The following is a 26,105-nucleotide window of genomic DNA, read 5'->3' as shown; positions in this document are numbered from 1 at the left end:
TCATGATGTAAAGCTTATTTCTTGTTTCCAACTTTAAATTACTCTCTGATCTTCCATCTAGGGTAAGGGTTTAGAAAGGGCATCTTAAATAATTTTCATAGAATGAAAACAAATTTTAATAATCTACTAGAAAATTTAAATAGAAAAGCTGTTTAATTTTTTATTGTTTTATCTCCACATTTAACACTGTCCTAAGTCATCTACAGACCTTATATTCTTTAAGCCTGGAGATGCAAATGGATTAATTATTGTGTTAACTATCATTGTCAGCCAACATACTGGAAACCTTAAGACAATTGTTACTATATAATATTCTTTTGTTTTAATTTTAAGAAGTGTTAGTGTGCCTAGGTTATTTCCAAGGAAACCCATTTAAGTTATTTAGCACTTATACTTTATTCAAATTTATAAATGGAGCTATTTTTAAAAGAAGAAAATTCAATTAAGGACTAAGATAAAGAATTAAATGAAAAATAAACATTTTGAAGTTCAGAAATTTGCTCATGAATATATGCAAAATTCCAATCATCTATATTTACATCAGAGATATTCACCTATGCCCTTATTCACTCATGCTGTGGAAAAACAATTAGTTTGTCTGTATAATACAATTTAACAATCATTTAAGGGAAGCCATATCATCATCTGTATTAGAATAAAAATAAAATTTTGTGGTAGTTTCATATTCTAATAGTTTTTAAAGTGTTGATTCTAGAATTTGATTATGAGTTTAAATTTTCTTTTATTAATAAGTAGAAATATGGTTTGGGGTAAATTTTCTAACCTAACAAATTTTTGAACTTCTTAATGTGTAAAAAAGATCAAGTATCACACTTATCTTACTAATTTGTACAAGTAACGTAAGATAATTATACAGTGCAGATAATATACAGAAACCAGCAAATCTAAAATACTAAAATAGTCTTAAAACTTTATTTTATATGTTTAAATGAATTTACAGGGATAAGCTAGTGAGTTACTAATTTTAATACATACCCTATGCTTTAAAATAACCTACTTTATGGGAGTTTCTATAATGGGCATCAGAAGTGGAAACTTGTTAAAATGAACTTTCTTCTTTAGTGCATCTGAAACAGGACACAGTTCACACAGGAGCTGTGCTCGATGGCAGGGATGTTTCTTCCATGTCAGCAAATTCAAAAGAAGTCATTCTTATCTTTAAGAAGCTGTAATTCAGTTGGAAGAATGCACATCAACACTATTATCAATGACAAACTCATTTATGGATCATGAGAAAGGGAAAATGGATAAAGACTCTGCTGGCCTGAAATAAAAGAAGGCAGACCTGAACATTTTCAATGCCAATTGTTCTCTGCATGTTTGGCCAAGTAGGCTATGTCTGAACAATTTTCAGAAATGTGATTTAAAACTTTCTTGTCTCAAAAAAATCAAACTCCATTGTATATTTTGTTATTAGTTGAGCCTTCTAAATGGAACAGATTTTACATATATACACGAACAGATTATATATGTATATATAATATATTGAACAGATTTTACATATATATACACATGTATATATATAAACTTATGTGAAATCTCCCATATTTTCAAACTTATTGTAAGAAAGCTCATTTATCCTTCAAAAATAAGTAAGGAGAACTCACTCTGTTAACTCTTGCCAACGAGCCAGTGTGTTACATTGACATTAATTATCACTGGAGTTTCATTAGGCAGTAACTCTGCTCTTGTTATACAATAAGAACATTTGCATTTGATTCTATTAAATAACTAAAGGATGTGCATGTGTGTAAAGGTAATTCTATGCTTAGAATTTCTTTCCGGATAGTTCCACACAAGATTAAGTTTAATTAGTGCTAATAAGTTATTCCTTGTGGACAAGGTCAGGATAAGGCAAAATAACAACTTTTAAGCTTCAGTGATTTTCTTGTGTATTTTTCTTGTTGTTTGTTCGTTTTTTGCTCTACTCTTTGTTTCTACTAGGGATTGCATCTAGGCCCTTGTGCATGCTAGTCCAGTACTCTGCTACCGTGCTATATCCACCTGCAGTTGGACTTTTGAACTTTAACAATTATTGGCTGGGGGGAGGAGCTTGATGCCCACCTGGCCTCTCCTTACTGGGGATTGATCTTACACAGGTCCTATGACTGCTGTCATAATCACTATGAGTTCATATATGTAGCTGTCCTACTGTGTTCAGAAGATGCCATTTCCTTGTAGACATTCCTGACTCTAAAACTATTTCTGAGTCATCTTGGTCCCTGAGCTCTGGGTGAAGGGGCTTTGAAACAGATGTCCCGTTCAGGGCTGAGCTTTCCAGTCTATTATTCTCCCAACCTTGGCTAGGTGTGGGTTTTTGTTATCATCTATAAAATGTAGAAATTTGTCTGATAAGGGTTGAGGGATGCATGATTCTATGTGTATAATGATATACCATATATAATTGGTTTAATACAATGTCCATTTAATAGAGAGCAGTCATACTACTATTAATAATAGTACGTTCTCCTTTAGGGACTGTAACCTGACTAGCCATAGAATCTTGGCCTGTGACATGTATGGGTTTAATTTTGTGGATTGGGCCTTAAATCAAATGAGAAAGTGGTTGGTTACCCTCACAATGTTTGTGCCACCAGTGGGCATGTATTTCTAGGCCAGTCACTCTTGCACCTTGCAAAGTTCACAGCTTGGTAAGACTGATGCTAACTTTCTCCCCCAGCAGTGTGAACAGCACCTGCAGCACTCTGAAAGCTAGCCAGTTGGAATAGGTGTCATACTGATAGGGCAGTATCATTGATTTCTCCACATCTAGGGTTCAAGTATGTGATGTCTTCAGAAAGAACATCACCATGAAGTCCTTGAAGGCAATGAACAGCATTAAAGGTATCCTGCATAGTTCCTGGGAAAGGGAAGAATCAGGCTTTTCTAAGAGTCTAATCCCTGGTACTTTGACCTCACTCTAGTGGAAGGCTGAACTTCCAAGAATAATTGGGCAGAACAAATTAGATAAAATGTGTTAAAAAATTCAGGGACTGAGAAATGGCAGGGGTTAAGGGAAGTACTCTTGCAGAGGACCTGGGTTCAGTTCCAAGTAACCACAGCATGCAACACATATCCACCTAATGGCAATTCTAAGACATTCTATGCCCTCTGCAGGCACCAGGCATGTATGTGGTGCATATACATAAAAACAAGCACTCATAAGTACACATAAGTATAAATCATTAATAAATAAAAAGGTTTAAACTTACAGAAACTTAGGTGGATATGATAGAGGAAGTGGATCTGAATGGACTTGGAGAGGCAAATGAATGTAATCAAAATATGTTGTAAAAAATTCTCAGAGGATATATATCTTTATCTCTATCTCTATCTCTATCTACCTACCTACACACACACACACACACACACACACACACACACACACGTATGATAAGTAGAGAACTCTTGAGTAGTTTTTGTTGATGTAAGTTGTGTCAGTTGATTTTTATGTCAGAAATTAAAATTAAGAACATAAAATATTAATTTAAAACTGAGAGAAATAAACAATACATCTTTATAAATATAATTATTATTTTCCAAAGTCAACAAAGGATAATATGGAGAACATAGTGACTCCTGTTTACATCTTGCAAATCTTTTTAACCTATTTATCTCAATTTGGGCTGTTAAAACAAACCTGTTGCTTGACTGCATTCTAAATATTTATTTTTACATACCTAGATAAATGCTATTTCCAACCTTCATGAGAAATACATGCTCTTTTTGTTTGTTTGGTTTGGTTTTGGTTTTTTGAGAGAAGATTTCTCTGGATAGTTCTGGCTGTCCTGGAACTCACTTTGTAGACCAGGCTGGCCTCGAACTCTGCCTGCCTCTGCCTCCAGAGTGCTGGGATTAAAGGCATGCGCCACTACACCCGGTGAAACACATGCTTTTGCAATGAGTAGCAGTGAATGTAGATGTGTATAGCAGCTGAAGTACTTGGAATAAATTCCAATTGAGTGCTTAGCCCTAACAAGAATTTTTCACCTTTTTTTATTAGATATTTTCTTTATTTACATTTAAAATGCTATCCTGAAAGTTCACTATACCCTCCCCCTGCCCTACTCCCCTACCCACCCACTCTCACTTCTTGGCCCTGGTGTTCCCCTGTACTGGGGCAGATAACATTTGCAATATCAAGGGACCTCTTTTCCCAATGATGGCGGACTAGGCCATCTTCTGCTACATATGCAGCTAGAGACATGAGCTCTGGGAGTACTGGTTAGTTCATATTGTTGTTCCACCTATAGGGTTGCAGACCCCTTCAGCTCCTTGGGTGCTTTCTCTAGCCCTTCCATTGGGGGCCCTGCCTTCCATCCTATAGATAACTGTGAGCATCTACTTCTGTATTTGCTAGGCACTGGTGTAGCCTCATACTAGACAGCTATATCAGGGTCCTTTCAGCAAAATCTTGCTGGCATATGAAATAGTGTCTGGGTTTGGTGGCTGATTATGGGATGGATCCTTGGGTGGGGTAGTCTCTGGATAGTCCATCCTTTCATCTTAAATGCAAACTTTGACTCCGTAACTCCTTTCATGGGAATTTTGTTTCCTATTCTAAGGAGGAATGAAGTATCCACACGTTGGTCTTCCTTCTTCTTTATTTTCTTGTGTTTTGCAAATCCTAACAAGAATTTTTAAACTCCTTCAAATTCTCAAGAACAGGAAGAAGGGTGTTAGATGCTATCTTCTGGCCACCAAATGACTAATACAGTTATGCTTTAACAGCAGCTGTGACTACCATAATGATACTGGGTGCATCAACGGACAATTGTGGATAAGGAAGGGCTTAGGGGAGCCAACTTCTTCTTGGTGAACTATGTTGGCTATTGTTGCCTTCTTGGAGAGGAGTCATTGTATTTGTCTTCAAATACCCAAACACTTGGGATTATGACTTTAACATATGGCTCTATGGACATTAACATCCAATTTATAGTACTACTTGGTTTTTGTAGTTTATTTATTACAACAGAATGTACATGCAGCTTGGCAGTTGCAAAGAAATGAAAACTAAAGGAGGAATAACAGTCTTCATAGGATGAATGTAATTTTGATCTTATGGACTCCAGTCTACAGATCCAGGAAAGCCAGGGGTCCAAAGGGCACATACAAAAAATGTAGGGGGCTTTTAGAAAAACACAAAATCTTCAATCCTAGTAGTTTAACAGGAAAGCTTTATCTTTTTTTCTCATTCAACTCATACTGTGAGTCAGTTGGAGAATTTTCATTGTAGCTCTTGAGTTGAAACTTAGCTTGTTGGATCAGATACTACCTAGAATACTGGTAACTATAACACAGAGAGAAGAAAACATGGCAACATGGACTGAGACTTCCATCTTCTCCTCAATCTACAAAGGACCTGATATGGCTGCTTATACTTTATGAATCAAACACTCATATGTATATTTTAGCCTGAGTTCATGAGAGCATAATTTTAACTCTCCTTAGGGAGGGCCATGCAATATTAGTTAAAAGTAGTGTTCTCCGTCATTCCAACAGTCATTGATATGTGTATCTAATTCTTTTGTGTTAAATTACCAAAGTTGCTGATCATAGCCAGAGGTTCGTAAAAGTTATTACTCTAGTTAACTGTAAACCTATTTGTTTTCTGGTCTCAAGAATTAGATAAGATAATGATGTTACATATTCTGTAATGAATGAACACTCATCAAAGGGACACATATGGAATAATGGATAAAATACATTTTTAGATTTGTGCATGATGCTGATGTGTCCAAGATTTCAAGAAACTGTGATCAAATGCTGTGAAGCTAAATTTGGACCAAGGAAGACTCATTTTAGATTATCCAGCCAAAGTACAAATACATTAAATAATATCATTTTAATCATAAAAATGAGAACATAGTTGCATATGTCTAGAGAATATTCTTGAAATGTCATCGAGATGCCATCTTTTAAGCTAACTTAGTTACACACTCAACTGATAACATTTTATACATTTTTTTTTACATTAAAGGTACTAATAAACAAAATGTCTAGTATCCAAAATATCAAGCTATTCTTAAATAACTATAGACATGAAACCTCTATTTACTTTTTCCCTTGGGATTCAACTCTGGTAAGAAATCTTCACTGAATTTCTAAACTTCCTGCATCTGCACTCCCTCTAAATGCTACCATATTGACTACTTTTTTTTTTACTATAAAAGCCATTTTCCAAAACCAATTAAGCTTACAGAAATATCTTGCAGATGATAACAAGATTATGTGATATAAATTGCCAAGATGTGGGTGATTGCTCCTACCTCCAAGAAACCCAACTAAGCATTTGTGTTTTATTTTTATTAATTTTAGGATCAAAGTCCCAAACTTAAAATAGTAAGAAAGAGAGAGAGAGAGATTGGCTGAACACAGACAAATATGCAACAATGCATTTTCTTCTAGTGCAGTAAAAATTAATCAATGAAAAGGAAGCTTGCCTTTATAAGATACTTCCTTCCTAAGAGTAATCTTTTATTCTAATTAAACTTTGCAAAATCTCAGTAGGAGTACATAATGGACAAATATTCCTTTTCCATAGATGAAAAAAAAAAAGCATAAACAGGTTAGGGGAGAAGCCAGAGGTCACAAAATGAGTCATTAACTGAACCAAGACAATATGATGCTCTTTTCTTCAAAGATGGTGCCCCAGATGTGTAGGCATTATGATTATGATTACACATTTGTAACTATAGCAAAATTTAGAAAAAAACAACTAGGTCAAAACACAAAAGGGAACAAAATAAAATTTTACTTATGGCAATTACCTTGGTTGGGAATGACAAAATAAAATCATGCTCACTGATACTAATTTTTTCTTTGCATTTAAAATCATCTGTTGTCCCACCACAAATAAATGCAAATATAACTGAGATACAAAGTAGCATTCTTACCACTATCCCATTAAAAACCCTCATGTGTGAATGGGTATTTAATTAGGCTGTATTAGATTAATCCCATGTCTCCATTGGTTGTAACAAATGAAAAGATTGTGTTCACTGTCATGGGGATAGACATTTAAAGCTCAATGTAACTTTCATATTTTTCTGTGTGATCGGTCAGCTAGGACTTCCCTTTAATGAAAATTTGGTTTGTAAATCAGAAACTCTTTTTAATTGCAAGAAATGGAAAGCAGGATTTTTTTTTAAAGGATTGACATTACCTTTGTTGTTTGATATATTAAAATAAGGTCCATAAGGGACTGATCTAAACAATGAAGTTAATATAAAATAGATAAAACCTTGTTTATTGGGCCTACATAGTGGTCCAGGCAAGCTTGGAAAGAACAACTTAATGCTTATAATACGATAATCTTGGCTACAGAGCAGGAGAATATTTGTTATAAAAGGTCTTAAATGTCATTTCTTAATGACATTTTCAGGTAATTTGAAGTAATTTTAAAATCACTGCATATATTTTATAATTATCACATATGAAAGAAATCTCACCTCCAGTTTAAACAGTGTTGGGGAATTAAATGTAAATTTAAGTACTGAAACCTAATTTTTAAATCAGAAAAATTATTGCAGCCGACACCCTAGTTTTGCTTTGTCACTGTACTGTATCCCTTTCAGTAGAACAAAGACCAGATGCATAATGAGCCAATGTAAATGAAGTCAAATCAGCAAAAGCAGGGAGGGGGAGGGGAAGGTGTAAAATATGACAGTCGTATAATGACCAGAGAGTAGAGAATTTAAATGTTTAATGCCTGCACATTCAGATTCATTTTCTGTCATCTCTTTGAATGGGTAGACTGAGGCGCTTGGCAGTCCAGCACGAAACATCATCCTCTAGACCAAAATAATCACTAATGTTACTAAGTATGAATATGATCTGCACTTATAACAATCCTTTTCCTATCACTTTCCACTCCTGTGCCCCAGCGTGGTAGGGGCATGGTAAGAAAGGTGGTCATAATTAGACATAATTAGGGAAAATGCTCTAAGTCTTTATTTGGAGCTTTCTGTCTTCCGCTTCTGTACTGCATGCCAGCTTCCCATCTCCCAGCCATGATGGAAGCTCAGAACACAATAGAAACACAGCAACAATATGAATTGCAAATGCATGGATATCTTTCGGTACAACCTACCTTATTGACTCTTAATAAAATGAGTATCTGCTAAAAAATACCTTGAGCTGTAAATTATTTGCTGTTGATGTGGGGCTTTGGAAAAACACTACACATGTACTTTACAATCAACTAGACAGAGTTGTGTTAAACAGAACAGCTTAGTGCTTGTCTGTAAATTTCTCCCCTCCTTCTCCAAAAAAGGAATGAATCTTCTTAATAATCTATGCTGCTTAGCAAATGTTATAACTATACACGTGAAAATGTGAGTGTTTTATACACCCTACACTTTAGGACGATAACAAGCCTTTATCATAATGTTCTCATATTTAACATTTTCTCTCCCTAGAGTATGAATTGCCAAGAATATTAGCATTGAGACCATTCAATGCAATGTCCTCACAATCCCATTTTTTCTCTTATGCTGTTCCAAAATATTACTGTCTCAAAACATATCCATAAATTCATTTCACTGTCCAGGTAGCTTAACATATAGTAATTAAATTGGAGCTATAAACAGTAAACCATACACATGGACTTCTATGATTTCAATTTTATATTAGAGTAGTGAATATTAATCTCTAAAAAACAAATGCATTGATAATTTCAAGGTGAAATTCTTTTATGTTACAGGAGATATCTTCTAGAGGAAAATTATTGTAAATTAAGTGAAATTTCTGGCTATGGTGCTAATTAAATTATTCAAAATCATTTTCTTCATATCAAACAGAAAAGAAAACAAATCTTCTTGCACTTGTAATGTGCTCTAGAGGGCTTCTGTTAAATGAGCTGCATGCAGGGATGTGTCTGGTCTGTACGCTGAGGGCTAGGGTAACAGGAGCTTGAATACTTCTTGCTTTGTAAATATTTAAGTGTTATATCTAGACGAGGGATAAAATGCTGAACTTTTACCTTTGAACCTTTCTGTGAAATATCTTAAATGTTACCAAATGTGAACATAGTGAGCTTCATCAGTAAATTTGACCCAGATTGATGAAGTTTTTTATTTTAGGTGTATTTACATATACACAAGCATATATATGTACATAAATTTATTTTATTACATCCATTGTTACAAGCCAAACCTTGAGCAGTTAAAGTATTAAAAAAACAATCAAAATACTCTTCCTATATCCATAAATCCATAACCCTTTTAAAATTTTTTCCTGTTTAAGAAACAACTAAATTATGGAGATGCACACAACATTACAGGACATTTTCCAAGTATATTTTGATTCTTATTTGAAATTCCCACAAGAATATAGGCATGACAGTAATATAAGCTGTAGAAAGGGCGAAAAGAGTGGAACACAGGGACTTGTAAATAAATCCATGAATATCAAAAAGCACAGATGCTAAGATTACGCATTTTCACTAGTGTGGTTCTGTACTTGTAGACTCTAAGACCAGAATTTGTAATGTTCAGTATAGCAAGCCCTGCTGAGGGAGGGAGAGTACAGAGAAAGTCATAGAAGGTTGGGAGGAGGGTATAAGAAAAAAAAAGAGGGAGGGAGGTAAGGAGAGAGAAAGAGACAGAGTGTGGGGGGGGTGAGAAGAGAGAGAGAGAGAGAGAGAGAGAGAGAGAGAGAGAGAGAGAGAGAGAGAGAGAGAGACACGCAGGCATAGCCAGACACAATACTGCATAATAATGGTAACATTCCTGCATGTCTAATGGCTTAAATGTGTTCTGTGCCTTGCTCTAGCCTCATGCCACAGCTGATGTCAAAGAACCATTTAATATTTTATCAACAGTCCTCCTTTGAACCACACACACACATATATATACACACACACACATATATATATACATATACATATATATGTATATGTGTGTGTTTATGTGTGTGTATCTATATATCTCTGTATATGCATATATCTATATTTGTTATAGAAAGCATTTGGAGTTTTTGAAGCATAAGGAGAATAAAATCCCTTGAATGGTACAATTTTAAGACACACAATATTTGTAAATATCCCATATTCAGTAATATTCACACCATTTTCCAATGAGTCTTACATTATTTACATGTTAGAAGCATTAATATGTCCTATTTCTTGAGGAAACATATACCCACATTTTATCTTCTTATTAAACAGTAGGAATGTGTAAGTTTAATTTTTAATGTAAATTCAGTCACTGATTGAATAATGATTATAATACTAGTTGGACTTCTAAGTAGTTTTTGTGGAAAACATTGTTTTCTTGTTTGACGGATAGTCTGCTTGTAACAAAGAATGACTGAATTGTCTTAACAAAGAAGAAGAAGGCTGTATATGTTGGTTACAATAGAATAACCACCTTCCAGATCTCTTAAATCCACAATATATGTAGTGTGAGTCCTGAGTGGCTTTTGTTTTCAATGTCTTTTGTAAGCTTTTAGGGTTTTTTCTGCATCAAATGTCAAGTTAATTTACAGGGCGCTATTACTGATATGTTTCCTTGGTTTGTGGTTTTCTGTGAAAGGCAGGCAGCTGAGACCAAGTCTTAGGCTAGGGGGAGGGGCAGCTGAGCCCATAACACATACACTGTGCCAGGGTCTGTAAATTGGCTGCCTGTATGACAGCGGGCCCAGGGAAACCTCTAGTCTTCATTTGCATGCTGAGGAATATCCAGGATTAAACCGGACTGATTTTCATACAGGATTTAGACCTGACATTTATTATTCGGTTCACAGACCTCTTGAAGGAAAGTTTGTTTTCCACTCATAGATGAAAAATCTTCCAAGATAAATAAAGACTGGCTTAGCAGTAACAGTAAATAAATATCTTTCCTGTATTTCTTATGAATTTATCTTATATGATTAACAGACAGATGTTTGCCACCAAATTATTATATTTTGCTCCTTAGCATTTCCAAAGGAAAGTATCTATCAAGGCCTCGCTCAGTGTTTATATCAAATGTATTCATTTGACTCTGGAAGTTGAGTTTTCATAAATAAATTTAAAGACAGACATTTGATTTTTCAGAACGAATTAAAACAACATTGGGGAAGTAAAATACTCTGAGATGCTTAATTCTGGTTCTGTTCCATGTGTTTCTATGGGAATAGAGTGAATTTTGGTCATACTGTAAGCTTCAATTGCGTAATGTTTTACAAAACAAGAAAATTACAAATGAATGTTTCACATGAGCCCATCTGCTAAATATCTAACCCATAGAGTTCACTTTCATGGCTAAATAGATTTAAACAATATTTGGATGTCTTTTAATATTTAGACACTGTTTGTCCAGTAAAACACTTAGAGCCCAACTTGCTAGTGATATTTTAACTGAATCAAGATTTAATTTCTAATATGGAACAAAACATGTTCTGTCACAGTACCAGGATGGAGAAACATGACCAGCTGCTTTCTTCTTTCTGGAATGCTTTTCTATGTGGCTAAAGTCAAGACTGCAAGTTGAAGTTAAGTAAACCCAGAAGAGAGTTAAGAGACCTCATGTGTTAATAAACAGAATAGAGTTTTCAAATGGGTTGAAAATATACTTTGTACATTTAATAAGCAAAAAGTAGAATAATTCAAATGTCATCTATATGGAACATGGAAGAAACGGTGTAAAATCTGACGCATATTTGAATTTTTAATGTGTCAATGAAACTTTTGAAAATGAATTCTGATATTTGATTTCTTTATGGATGTTTTGCTAACTGTAAAACAGTTTTAAATGTGTACAATATAGAACATCTCTCAAAAATTTTCTATTTCATTATAAATGTAAATGTATAAAATTAATTTATGGCTATATTCAGAAATATTTATTAATAAAATTTTAGAAAGGCTATATTAAAACCTCTTTTCTGAAACTTAATATATCATTTATATGAATCTATTTATTAACCAAGCAGTTAATAAATGAACATGATGAGTCTATTTAGTTTTACCTCAATTTAATTTGCACACATACACATGTATACACACACACACACACACACAGAGTCTAACTCAACTAAACATGAGTACAACCAAAGAGTAATCATTGCTATGAGAAGAGTGGTGGTCATCTTCTGTGGAGAGATACTTCAACATTATGTATGTATAAGTTTCAAATGTTGACATGAATATTATTGTAAACTAGGTCTGCACATGAAAAGTGAAGAAAATCAAGACAGTCATTTGTACACTTCATGCTAAATCCTTCACTTTTCCTTGCAATAAATAGTTGAAGCACATGTATTTTACCCTTGAATTATTTGGATGATTGCATCAATTCTTTAGTTTGTGTTATACGTGTATATCGACAGAAACTGTGTCTGCTGAAAGTGGCACTTTAGAAAACATCCCACTACAAAGGTGAATCTTTTAACAACATTGTTATGTTTTGGGTTTACTATACCAGAAGATTTGTTTATTAATCAAACTGGGACCTTAACAAGGGGCAAAAGTTTAATGTATTTTCATAAGGAATTATTTCTAAGCAACAAACAGTAATATTTAATGATTTACCATACAATTATACATATGTGGTACAAAATAGCTTCCTCCAACACCTCTGGGTCAATGCCCCAATATCCACCCTTGTCATTGTTTATTAGCAATACACTCAAACAATAGGTCCTGGTGATTCTTCAGAGAGTGTTCTGGTATTGCTTTAATAACAAAATACTGTACAATATTTAACTGTAAAGGTTTAATCCTCAACCTGGAATCATGAAAGTGTATGCCCCAGAAAAAGAGAATTCTGAATTTGTTTGATTGGAATGAGGAGTGACATTTTCAATCAAGCCAACTTTTAGTGACTTTATTGTTAATACATTTAAAAATATGGCTGATATAATGACTTGAAGGAACAGTTATGTTGTTGTTTTTAGTGATGGCATGAGAAATGGATAATAATTGCCCCACTATTGAAACATCTTGATACCATTCACGCTTACTCAGCTTGAACTTAAGCTGCCACTCAATCATATTGTGGGAGTCTCTATGTCTTCAATGTAACTATTGCTGTACAGTATTCATGACAAGCAGTCTGAACAAGAAAAAGGATTCCTACTTCATAGTCATTGTAAATATGAAATTGTCAAGCGAGTCCCAATTAGTCACCGAGATAAAGATAATGTGCAAGTCTCCAAGAGGTGCAACTCACTTAGAACAAAATTCAAATATGCTCCAAAAGAGATTAGTGTTTCAGGTCCCTACACTTAATAAAACTGGTGGACCATGTTTGCCAAATAGTTCTGTCAGGCAAGCAACCATAGTTTAAAAGTAATTAAGCAATTTTGCCCTCATCTTAAAATGCCATATGCAGCAGCCCATGCTTTTGTTGGTTTGAAGTGTATAAGACACTTGATGAAAGTATTGTTAAGTAAAAAAATCCATACAGTATACTTTTTAAACTTCAACAGGTAGAGAATCATTGTAAAACTTGCTTTAAAAAAACATCTAGCAAAGCGTTTGATTGTTTAACATTTTTATTATTCAAGTTCTTACCATTTCATACTACTCCCTGGAGAGGGGCTGAGGAAATATTAAAAAATACTATAGAAATATAAAGGATATTTGTCACTATTGTTTAAATTGATGTATGCTGCTGTCCTATAAACGTCACATCAGATAACCCTGAAAAATTACCATGAATCTCCATAATTACGCATATTCATGATGCTGTTTTGCATACCGCTAACAGCCGAATGCATGTGGGGTGGGACATGAAGGGGGTAAGAATGATGTGACAGATTAAAATTATTACCAGTATCATGGAAATAGACATAGCAATAGTACCATTTTGCTAGGGCTTAGTAAACAAAGGCATATCATGAAATTGTATGTTAATTAAATAAGTAGACATTTTTTTTTTACATATTTTTCCATAAGACACTGACAGGGATAAACTGACCAGAAATGTCATTCTTACTTGAAATATGCTTTTATTTGCCATAAGTTCCTAGGTATAAGGCTGAACCAATGGAAGGAGGAGTGTGCTTTACAGCTTTTTTTTTTTTTTTTTTTTTTTTTTTTTTTTTTTTTTTTTTTTCAGGATGGTGCTGGGGCAGATGGAGTGAGAGTGACTTTCAAGCTCACTTAAATATGGGAGTTCTTATATGTCTGACAAACTCTTGATGTCCTGAGTGCAAAATATCTAGGTATGTTTCTTGTCTTTTGATAAATATGAGTCAAATCCAGTAAATATTAAAATGCTCTAAGAGACAGAAAAGTTGTTGGGTCTCTATCTAAATAGATATTTTGTGCTGAGGCAAAGAGCAGAGTTAATCTGGGACTCTAGAAGTAATTATGGACAGAGTTTGAGTAATACAAATGCTTGGGTAAACAGCGACTGTTCTTTCCACACGATTGCCAGTAGAAACAACAATACTGGTATTGTCCTCCACTTCTCATTAGGGGAACTTGCGGAGGGGGTGATGCACTGCGAGGCGGATGGGAAACTGACAGGCAAACTGTGCTGGGAACAACTCTCCTCATCCCACTACCACAGGCTCTGGCTTTTGGCATCAGGAGTGCCAGCTGCATCAGGAGAAGCCAAGCTTGTCATACCATCTTCACATCAAATCTTCAGGGCACAAGAGCCAGACCATAGTTAGAGCTTAATGAAGAAACAAATACAAAAGAGAAGATTAAGCCTTGTTAACACTTGCATTCATTTCCTTGTATTGAAACTGCACTGGGAAGGTTGTCTTATAGAGCCCAGTCTTCTCTTCAGCCGAGAAGTTACGTTAGGGATGCAGTTTTGTATTGTAAAAGGGTAGGGCAGGGAGAGAATCTTTCAGTACTCCTGTAACTATCAGCTAGCAAATTGTTTTGTCAAAAATGCCATATGAAACAGTGATGTCCATGACAACTGTCAAAATTGGTAAATAAATGCTTTTGAAATTTTTATATAATAATATTGGCCTCACTGCCATGTAAGGCATTCCCTTGCATGTATATGTGGTACCAATACACTTCTTTGAAAGAGTAGGTTGTGAAATTCTGCCCATTGTTGGGAGATAGCAGCCTCCTCAATGGCAAGGAGCATTCATGTTTTGTGGCACTACATTACTTTTCAAATTAGTTGTATTTGAGAAAAAGGAATCATATTTTTGAAGTTCTCTATAAAGTATCCAGAAAGTTTGACAGCAGAATGCTACAATTACTATTTTTTTAATTGTTGTAAGCAGTCAGTCAACTACACAAAGGTGTACTGTGCACAGCTAGGATGCAAAACCTGTTTTTGTTTATGCTGTCTACCGCTATACGGTCCTAAAGGGAACACTTAGCTTCATGGAAAAATCTGCTTTCTCCTCCACACTTCCACACTTTGTGTACAGGGTCTTCTCAGAAAGGTCGCATCTGTGCTCCTTACACCGTAGACCATGTTGAAGGGAGGCAGGTTATTTGTGAAGGGATCTGAGAGGGTGCATGTTGCTGTATTAGAAGTGAAACACTTGATTTTTACAAAGTCTTCTAAGTCTTAGACACAAGCTCAATGATATAAGCATATACATATGTCAACCTTTGCTTGATCTGTAGAAAAAAGTAGAAATATGGAGAGCTAGGAAGTATTTCAGGAAGTAAGTTTGTGGCTGTACCCCTCATAGTCATATACAACTATAGATCAAAGCACAATGCAAACTTACTGCTAAATGAGTTTATTTTATAAGAAAAATGCTTAAAATGCACTACAGAAATAGCTGAAAGAGAAGTCATTGCACATCACACTGTATCAATCCAAGTGAATTCACACCTACTCCTACATAGTGATAGAAAGCAAAGGTGTGTAGTGTAGGTTTTACTACATAAAGAGAGCTCAGCCTTGTGTATAGTAGGATGCTACAGTTCATATGTAACTACCAAATTATGTCCCCACTTTTGAAGGCCATTCCTTGAATTTTCACTTGTCTAGTATAAATATGTTCTTTTTGTTTTTATTTTTTTTACTTATATGACTAAAAGAAAAAACAATATTTCTGTAAGACAGAAATGATTTCTTCTGTTCTGTTGGTATCTGATGATACCATCAAACAAATGCCGTGTATCTAGACCTACTGCAATTTTGCTGTTTGGGGTCATTATATTTGCATGATGTGATTTTGTCCATGATAGATGTATATCAAATACACGTATTATAGACTTCATAGTCCACATTCTCTCTGTACTCTAATATCATGGATGTCACCAGCCTAACATGACTGCTTCCTAAGACCTGGGGTCATGTTGTAGGGAGATGACCTCATCAAAAACACTTCTCAGAGAAAATTGTTACAATGAAATCATTATTCAAATGATGCTTGGTATTTTTTTTTGCATTAATTCTCCCATGTTTTCAGACCAAGGACCGTTGCATCCTGAATATTACTGCTTTTTACTTATTAACTTTATTAGTGATCACCATAGTAGTTTATAATTAAATTTGTCAAGCAGATACATGTGGTGTCTCCAAATATATTTGGTTAGTACTTTACTGTTAAGACAATTTTGTGACAACAAATAAATGAGCCTTTTTTTCTGAACAGTAGAACTCCTTTAAATATTTTATTAATTTTATTAATAGTTACTTCAACATTAATTTCTGGGATTAATTTCTCATACTGCCTACCAACTTCAGCATTTGTCACTTAAGGTAAGTAGAGAAAATGTTCTACCAATAGAGTATTTAGAAGAGAATCTCTGCCTCTGTAATTCATTGCACTTTAAGTAGAAGATTGTAAGATGCATAGAACATGTATAATGCATCATAGATTTAATATATACACATAATATCATTAGGGTGATATATACAATAACATTTCAAAAGATACAGTAATAGACAAAAGTAAGTCCACCTGAAGAACAGCATAAACGTAATCGACAGATGTGTCTGTTATTGATCTGTAATCATTGCATGTTTGTATTGCATGTATTTAAATATTTGCCAGCCAACAGTGAACACTAGTGATCTTTCTGTGTGAAATGTATTGTTACTGGAGTCTTTTGAAGGTAACTAGTGCTTTGGTGGCAATGATATATGTGCTAGTCGTCTGGCCCCATTTTACAAGACAATATGAATAAGAGTATATTTGTATGCAAAGCTTAATCTTACTTTTTAAAAACAAAAGATAAAATATATCTTAATTTATATCTGCAAATATTCTCTGTGAATTTAATTAAAGTTTCCTTCTTGTCTCTGGCTGCATATGTATCGAAAGATGGCCTAGTCGGCCATCAATGGAAAGAGAGGCCCATTGGACTTGCAAACTTTATATGCCCCAATATAGGGGAATGCCAGGGCCAAAAGAATGGGAATGGGTGGGTAGGGAAGTGGGGGGGGGTATGGGGGACTTTTGGGATAGCATTGGAAATGTAATTGAGGAAAATATGTAATAAAAAATATTAAAAATTAAAAAAAGACAAGTTGATTTTTATGTGAAACATGTAAAGCATCAATTTTTTTCAAAGTACTGAATATCTTGTCTAGTAGAGACAATTCAAATATTAACCCCAAATCTAATGTGTAGTGAAGCTGCATGTCTGGACAGTGGCTATTCCTCTCTTCACTTTTGTGGATTTTAATACCAGAGTCCTGGTAAGAAGGCACTGGCTCCCTTGATCTTGCCTGCCACGTGGTCTCCAGCAGCTGTGGACTGCTGCTCAGGGGTAGAGAGGCTGTGGAGGAATGGAGGAACGATGGCAGCAAGTAGCTTCTCAGTCAGAGTTTTCTAACATAAAGCAGAAATTCTCTCTTGGGGTCCTGGAAAAGACCTAGAAAGAAGAGTCTTCTGTTTGTGGGAAATGACTGACTTGGTGGTGTGGACTGTCAAGTTTATTTTAACCTCAGCCCTGACTCATATGCCTTGCATATGTTCATCTTTTTCACTCTTTTTTTTTTTCAAAACAACTCTTTATTGGGGTCTATAAAATATTCTCTACTAAACCATAGTTTGACACTATCTCACTGTTCATGAAAACTGCTTGTCTTTTGTGAGTCAGTTGGCTATTTTGCTGTAGTGATAGCCTAAGAGCTCTGACTTAGGAGGATACAGTATCATAATTGCAGTTTCTCATCACATAGAACCAAAAGACTTGCTCTTATCAAGGTTCAGGATTAATACCTTCTGTGGCGACTTTAAAGATTACAGAAAAGATTATGTTCCAAAATTCTTCCATTTGACTTGGAGCACAAGAGATGTATCAGCTTAGTGATGAAGAAGAGTCCAGAACAAACTAAAAGCTGAGTGGGCACTTAAGAATGGATATTTCCTCCTAAGTGGTGTGAGTGGGTGTGAGGGAGTCTCAGGGCCTCTCATCGCCTGTAAGAATTAATGGTGCCATGTGGGATCACTGCCTGACTCTTCCGGGAAACTTTCACAATTTACCTAGCACTTTTTCCCAATGCAGGCAACACTTCAAAACTCTGGCTCTTAAACACAATTGAAGAGAATGAAATCGACACAGAAACAATGTGTTTTATCCTCTCCTTTCAATGCTGAAACCATACACAATAAACTAGGTAACTTCCTGAAGAGTTGAAGTGAATTTTAAATATTTGAGCCACAGAGATTTGTATATATGCTATTTTAGGCTCACTCCCACATATTTTCTCTTGAAAACAAAATGTTGAGGGGCCTTTGAGAGTGTATAGTACTGTCTTTATATTCATATATAGTGTGGGACTGCTTGTCACCCATCTTTAGGAAATGGACCTTTAAGTAACAACGTCACGTCACCTAGTTTTAGACACTCTAAGGTGCCATATTTCTTTTTTTTAAGCCACAAATTCTATCATATTTATGATAGTTATTACAGAATCGTCTATCATTTCTCCACAGTACAGAGCTTACTCAGAATGTTTTCTAATATAGAATACACTGGTGTTTTCTTAAATCAACTACTTCATGAAGAAGGATATGGTTCTATGTGTCATTTGTCTACATTTGGATTGATCAAGAGAGCTGACGCATGTAGGCAATAAATAAATAAATAAATAAATAAATAAATAAATAAATAATCAGTGGTCATGCTGTAGGCAGTACATTGACTTGTTAACCTGAATTTCATTCTGACTGTTTTTGTATTTAAATTAAATTCCATAGTGTACATATGTGTTGGGGGATCGAGTCTCACCTAAAGACTAAACCACTCTTTGAAAATAAAGATAGCTGCAAAGGTGCTCACCTCATCCAATACCGTCTCATCCAATCTGTGATAATTCTGTGCACGGATGCAATGTATTTTGATCATATCAACCAGAGACGCCACTCCAACTTTTCCCAGAGCCCTTACCAGCTTTTCTCTGAAGATTCAGAACTTGTGTGATTGAAATCCTTTCTCACAGTAGTGTGAAAGCAACATAAGGCTCTGTGGAGATGGTTCTGTGATGGATGCATACATCAGCAGAGTCCCTTTATTCTTTGGCATTTGTGAAAATTATTTCATGTTTCCCTACATTTTAAGTGCTAATTCATTTATAGAAATCATTCTAGTTTCTTCATTAGAGTAACTGACAAGTATCAATTAGTGAAACTAAAATTGATATTGCTAACATTTTTAAGACATAAAAATTGTATATTAGAAAATTTATGAAAAATAAGAGTAATCTGAAGTTAAAAAGAACATATGAGTTAATTCTTCTCAGCTGTACACTGGTGGTGTCTGCCCATTTGTAAATGAAAATATTTTCGTAAAAGAGTATACATGAATGTTCTACTATGAAAATGTATCTATAAAGAAACTAACCTTTATGACTATTAGTCCGAGTCCCTGCCTCTAAGAAACATAAACATAATCTAATGAATCAAAATATTTCTTCTTAATCTGTATCATTTTCATTGTACACTGTCTTTAAGTCTCCAAAACCTCTCTCTATGTAGTATATAAAGTTGAGGCTTTTTGTTTATTTTTTTTTGTTTGTTTTGTTTCTTTTTTCTAATCTAGAAGTTGATAATTATTTTAGGTCACTATTTAAGCATCTGTTTTAGTGCTAAGTTTATTATTTTTGATAATTTAATAATCTTAATGTGATTTTTACTGAATGAGCTTTTTAGCTGCAGTATGAGGTCAAGATGGTAGTGAATTTACCTTTCTTTCTCTGGTATCAGAGTGTGATGATGTTCACTTCTGGATGCTATCCCCTCAATAAGTTAGCAAATAGTAAATTTTTATGGAAAAGCTTTTTGGGCAATAACTATTTCTCAGAGTTGTGTGATCATTATAAATTTTCATTGTATTAAGACACACCTTATATCTTTTGAAAAGTTTTAAAATATTTGCAAATATTTAAGTTTTTCAAGTAAAAGCACATACATCTCTTTCAAGCCTATTTTCTTCTTTGTGTCTTTAAAAAAAACTAGTGAAGAAATTATTAGATTTTATATTATATAAGAACAGAGACATACTGATTTTACAATCCACTCTCTAGGGCAGGTGTGGAACCCAGTAGTCGATGGCCAGCACAATATGACCTCAATGGCACTTTTTGAAATGCTTTGTCTCATAATGCTTTGTCTAGACTTTTTCAACCTTAGTGTCTTTTTCTTAAGTATTATGGTTTCTGGTTATGTGCTTATATGGGTTTTGTGAGTTTTTCATGCTTTTTCCTTTGTTTTATTTTTCCTGTTTGTTTAATTTTTATTCTAGGGATTGTTTGTTTTATTTTTTGTTTTGTGTTGTTATTTATTTATTTATTTTTGCCTCTTTGTTTTCTAAAAAGAGAGAAAGATGGCATGGAGTTGCAAGAGTTGGGAGGTGATGTGTGGAGGATCTGGGAGGAGGGGAGAGAGAGGATACTGTGATCAGAATATATTGTATGGAAATTTTTTTCCAATAAAAATGTTTAAAAAGTACAATAAAAAGATCACGAGACAGCTGCAGATGGACAAGTAGACACTTGTGCTCATGTTTTATTTTAAAAAGTAATATATCACACAGGTACTTTTTCCTAGTACTGGGATTAAAAGGCGTAGTAATGAAGTGAAGTCCCCTATATCATTCCTCATATCCACTCACAATGACTTCACAACAATGAATTTACATTTTTACGTCTTGGTCTTCCAACTTTTAATTTTTTTCAATTTTATTTTATTTTAGAAAAGACTACATTTTTCTTAAGAAGAATTTCAATATTTATGGCATTACTACATTAACAATATAAGAGATGCTAGACACACCTTCTATAATGCTTGCAACCTAATTTGTAGTTTTACTCTTTCCACATTGTCTAATGTGGAAGTCCTAATGTCTTACTGAACCACTGAACTCATTTTCTCTTTATTGTGTCCATTTCTTTCTTTATCTGCCCTCCATCTTCCTTTTCTTCTGTATTTTCCTCAGCCTTTCATTCTACTCTGGGCTTTCTTCCCTTCCCTGCCCTGGGTTACTCCAGGCCTGCTATAGTGAGCATCAGAACATTTAGCTGCAGTTGGGCTTCTAACCTTGTTCAACTTCAGCGTTTGCAAAGGGATTCTGCTTCTTGAATTCATTAATAGTGTTTTGCCACAAAAGGCTTTGTAGTTCTCTCCTGAAAATAGAGCCTAGCTTAATAACATTCCATTTATGTTAAAGACACATTTAATCTGTAAATGTGACCTTTAGAAAATTTCTCTTGTTTTTCATTAAAGAAACACTGCATTACAGATATTAATTATTCCTTGATGCAGTATTTTAATTAGCTAATCATGTGCTATTTGCAGCAATAAAGAATGTAGTAAGGTATGAACAGTAATACTATGCCATGCAAGATTCATATCAAAGAATCCAATTCTGAAGAAAAGACATGTTCCAGTATGTTCTCTGGGTGCAGTTGCTTCTATGAAATATTCTGTTTAGAATAGTGCTTTCTTCTGTTTTTTTGTTTTGTATTTTTAAATGCCCACGCAAGCCTGTTTAAAATGCTGAACATATCGTTAGGCCCATCACTAATAAGTGAACGTTCACTGATGCATATTAGCAGGCTCCAGCAATGTGTTGAAATTGTCACTGAAGTGTTTGGAATCTGAACACAGAAAATGACAGGCAATGCCGAAGGTCCAGCCCCACTGCATGTCTTCACTGTAGCTGGAGTCACTGGATTGGTGAAACCAGTTTAGGTTCAAGGTCGCTGCTGACATTCAGCTGTCATGGCTTCATTGTCTGCTGGCCTTCTCTCCATTGACACATTCAAGAGTACTTTACAGCAACCACAAAGAGCCAGTCAATTGATACCATTACACTTCATGCACACACAAACCACAAGCCTGCTCAGGACTGTTGATACACTCTAACATTTATTCATTAAGGCATCTATTGAAAATGCAACTTACCCAGCCCCACTCTTAACAACATAGACTTACTTGTTTAGTCCAAACATTTAGCTTCGTCTTTTTCAAGTTTTGCACAGCGTTCTCTAATTGAGGTAACATTATCTGCATTTTAATGCTACACCATTTATGTCCAATGAAAGATTACCTGAAGAACCCTGCCATTACCACACTAGTTTAAATACAGGCAGTTGTATAGAAAAATATACACAAAAGATGTAAGCAGGGGAAAGGGAGATATTTATTTGTTCTGGGAATGCCACGGAAATCCAGTTGCTTAGAAATGAAATAGGAGTCTGGAGTGAAAGGATGGAAACCTAAGCTTGGGTCGGGGAAGACGCTGTGATTACCTCCATTGTTAGGACCCCTTTGAGCTTTGTTGGTGTAAAGAAAAACCCACTAATGAATCTATTGAAGCTTGCCAGAACTTTGTGTGGAAGACAATGTAAGTTATGGTGTTGATCTAAAAAAAAAAAAAATGGTAGTAAGGCGTGTGGATACATAAACCAGCACATATGTCTCTTTATTAACAGCTTGGTCATAAAAACAACAACAAAAAGTTGTTTAAAGATTGTATGTTGCACAACTGGCCTATTTACCATCATATGTTTGAGTCAGTATTCTCAGATGTTGAAAAATTCTTGATGATGAGGTATGAGAAAATATGTCCAATTTTTCAATTTTTAGTTAAAAGATTAGGAAATCAGAGAAATACCACACACACAATGCCTTGTTGGCTTCCTACCATTCTTTGTGAAAAGAAAAAGAAGTTTACAAGTTAAGGTGAAAGGTTGTTTAACATTTTGCATATCTTAAACATGCAAAACTATTTCATTAAAGAATGTAATTAACTGACATTAAGAGTCACAAACCATGTATTATGCATTGTAAAACATATGCTTCCTGTTCTTAATTGTATATGGTGTTTCTAATAAAATTGAATTTATTTTCCAGTCTGATATAATATTCAATTATAGCAGTATATTTAATGCACAAACTATATTATTTTCTAAAACAACGCTATTGATAATGTTAGAATTCAATTGACAATTAGAATAGAAGAAAAATAACTCTAGTCAATTACTTGATCAAGATCATTACTAGTACTAGAAAACATTAGCTGTGTAGTAAATAGTGTAACATATTCTTCTGAAAGTTCTATTCTGAAATTTTACTAAATAATTAAGTATTACATTGGTAAAGCAAAATAACACTAATAAAAAGATTCCTCATACCTCATAGATCTCCATCTACATACATGGCTTGACTTTTGCACAAAAATGAAGTTTGCTAGCTGGGATGAATAATTTTTCCCATAACTCTCTTTGAGGACTTAAATGTGTCAATAGACTTGCTCATATTTTCATGGACATACAAGCACTGTTCCTTCAAACTATACTATTTCAGGGCATCAAGACGAACCAGTAAGTTATCACCATTCTTTCTGACAATGCCAAGGGTCTCTTCTCTCTAAAACCTAAATTTCTAAGCCCCTAGGAGACTTTTGTGGAAATTAGTGGCAAGATTTGTTACCATCTGCTTTTCTTTCATTATATTTTTAAAAATCACATTAAGAAGTATTTACTGCAGGTGTGCACACACATGTGTGTGTGTGTGTGTGTGTGTGTGTGCGCACACGCACGCGCACCCGTGGAATTTGGAGAACGTTCTCAGGAGATGCCTTTCTCCTTCCACTCTGTGGGTTACAGAAGTCAAACTTAGATTACTGGGCTAGGATAGGTCATGCCTTTACCCACTGAATCAGTTGGTTGTTCCCCAACCATTCCTTCTGCATAAGATTTTAAGTCAGAAACGTTGGCTTATTCATTGAGAGATTTTTGGTTGAGGGTTGCAAAACATACAAAATACTCAAGAGCTAAAGGGAATCAACATTCACAGTGTAACTTCTACATGCAAGAAATCTGACTGTACACTATCTGTGTTATTGGTCTCTGTAACAATCCTGTGTATCACCACAAATGTTGTTTCTTTTCATGGATGAGCTTCTACCAACCAAGAAAAGGGAAGCTTCAGCTTAAGGCAAGGCCAATATTTTTCTGAATCTCCTACCATACTGAAAGTATATTCCAGAAAAACAAGCAAGCAAACAAACAAACAGACAAACAAACAAACAAACATGTGAAGAACCTGGATAAGACTTGGCTGGATTTGCTGGTGATGTCTATGGCAAATGCTGCCTTCTTCCTCTTTTCTATACCTCTTTTCTTTCAGAGCCCTATAATGGGCTTTGCATTTTGCCTTTCTCTTCCATCCCTTCCTTTCCCCCAGAGAACCTTGGTGATTGGCTATCTTCTATACCTTTCATTGGCCTTTCATTTCAGTCATCGTTCATGACAGCTGCAGAGGTTCTGCTGAGGATGGCATTTTCTCAGACTTGTTCACACTGTGTCTTTGCCTGGAGCCAGTCCAAATCTTACGGGTCTCTGTAAAAATCTCAAACTTTTATATAATTATACTACAAATAATTCTCAGAACTTTTTGTCAATATTCTCCCTTAGTTCTTATGATTTAGGAGACAATCTTTTATGGTTAATCACCCCATGTTTTCACTGGAGAGCCCAGATGAATCAGCATGTAACAAGTTTTACGTTGCTGTCTGCACATGGGTGTTTCTGTGCACACATGTGAACTTCTAGTGCTCTCTTTCTAATATCTAATCATTCTTTCTTCATGCTGCCAGTGTATAAATAAAATTTTAAATTTTTCTCACATATTTGTTGAAGAAAACGAGTGTGTTTTAAGCACATATTATTAAAGAGTTTTGTAAATTTTTGTGTACTTGTTTATTAGAATGTCAAAGAGATTGTTCCACTTAACAATTAGAAAAGTGCTTTTATTACATGTGTAGTCATTGTCTCTCATAATACAATTTGTTTTTGTCTTTCTGTATTTTCAAAAGCTATTTAAAATGTTGACTTGGAAAAAAATGCCTTTGGGAAAATGACACCAAATAGTATTAAATAATAGCAAAAGGAGAGAGATGACCAGGGAAAACTATCCACATATTTGCTGAAGATAAGTACAGATTTCTATTTTTCTGCTATAATTTGATTTAAAAGATTTAGGATTATGTTAGATTTTTACATTAGAATATAGATTGTTTTGAGGGAGGTTTCTTCCATTATACAATTACCATTTTCACTGTTTTTTTTCTTTTATTAAAACACAGTTAAAGTAAATATTACATGACACCATGACTCAGTATTTCACCCTTTGGTAAAATATATAAATCTTACAAATAATTTACCCAAATTCTAGACTTTTAGAAGCATGGACTGTGCTTGTGCAATCCTCTCTCAGTCATTGTCTAATGTGGAAGGAGTTGTGCTTCATGGTTTCAGCCTGTAATTAGTGAGATCAGTAATCAAGACAGCTGGGATGTATTTTCCTACAAGAACTAAAAGAGTGAGGACATCTGTTTGAGATGAATGAAATGGTCAAATATAAATGAATCTAAATTTGCTGTGTTGTGTGGTTCTTTTCAGGAAGACCAGAGAGTATATGTCCCCCATGAGAATATTTCTTCAGCATCAAAATTGAGTAACCTTTACTTCATGGCAACAGCATTTTATGTCCCAGACAGTAAGTCCTTGGGAAGATGTCAATGAATGCTAACACTAATTGATGTGATCGACCCATATGTGCGCACACACATTCACATGGTGGTATGCAATGGTGGAAAAAACACCTTTTGGCTTTATTAAGAAATCTGTCACTTTTAGGTCAGAGTAAGATTTTGGAGGGTGCCATCTTCCAGTGGAAAGCTATCGTGACCATGGTGGTATGCG

At 34.7% G+C, this 26,105-nt stretch overlaps 1 long non-coding RNA gene across 1 annotated transcript; it reads left to right on the top strand.

The window, feature by feature from the left end:
- The first annotated feature begins 14,072 nt into the window (after positions 1–14,072).
- Positions 14,073–25,893, top strand: LOC115029111 (uncharacterized). Its single transcript, XR_003834685.2, has 3 exons — positions 14,073–14,172; positions 16,578–16,646; positions 25,217–25,893. It is a non-coding gene; the product is annotated as an uncharacterized LOC115029111 (long non-coding RNA).
- The last annotated feature ends 212 nt before the right edge of the window (positions 25,894–26,105 follow it).

This window comes from Mus caroli, unplaced genomic scaffold (genome assembly GCF_978045245.1).
Source record: "Mus caroli unplaced genomic scaffold, Mus_caroli_1 scaffold_15, whole genome shotgun sequence".
NCBI classification, from domain to species: Eukaryota; Metazoa; Chordata; class Mammalia; order Rodentia; family Muridae; genus Mus; species Mus caroli.
Note: the sequence above shows the minus strand (reverse complement) of the source record. Positions and strands in the feature narration are given on the sequence as shown.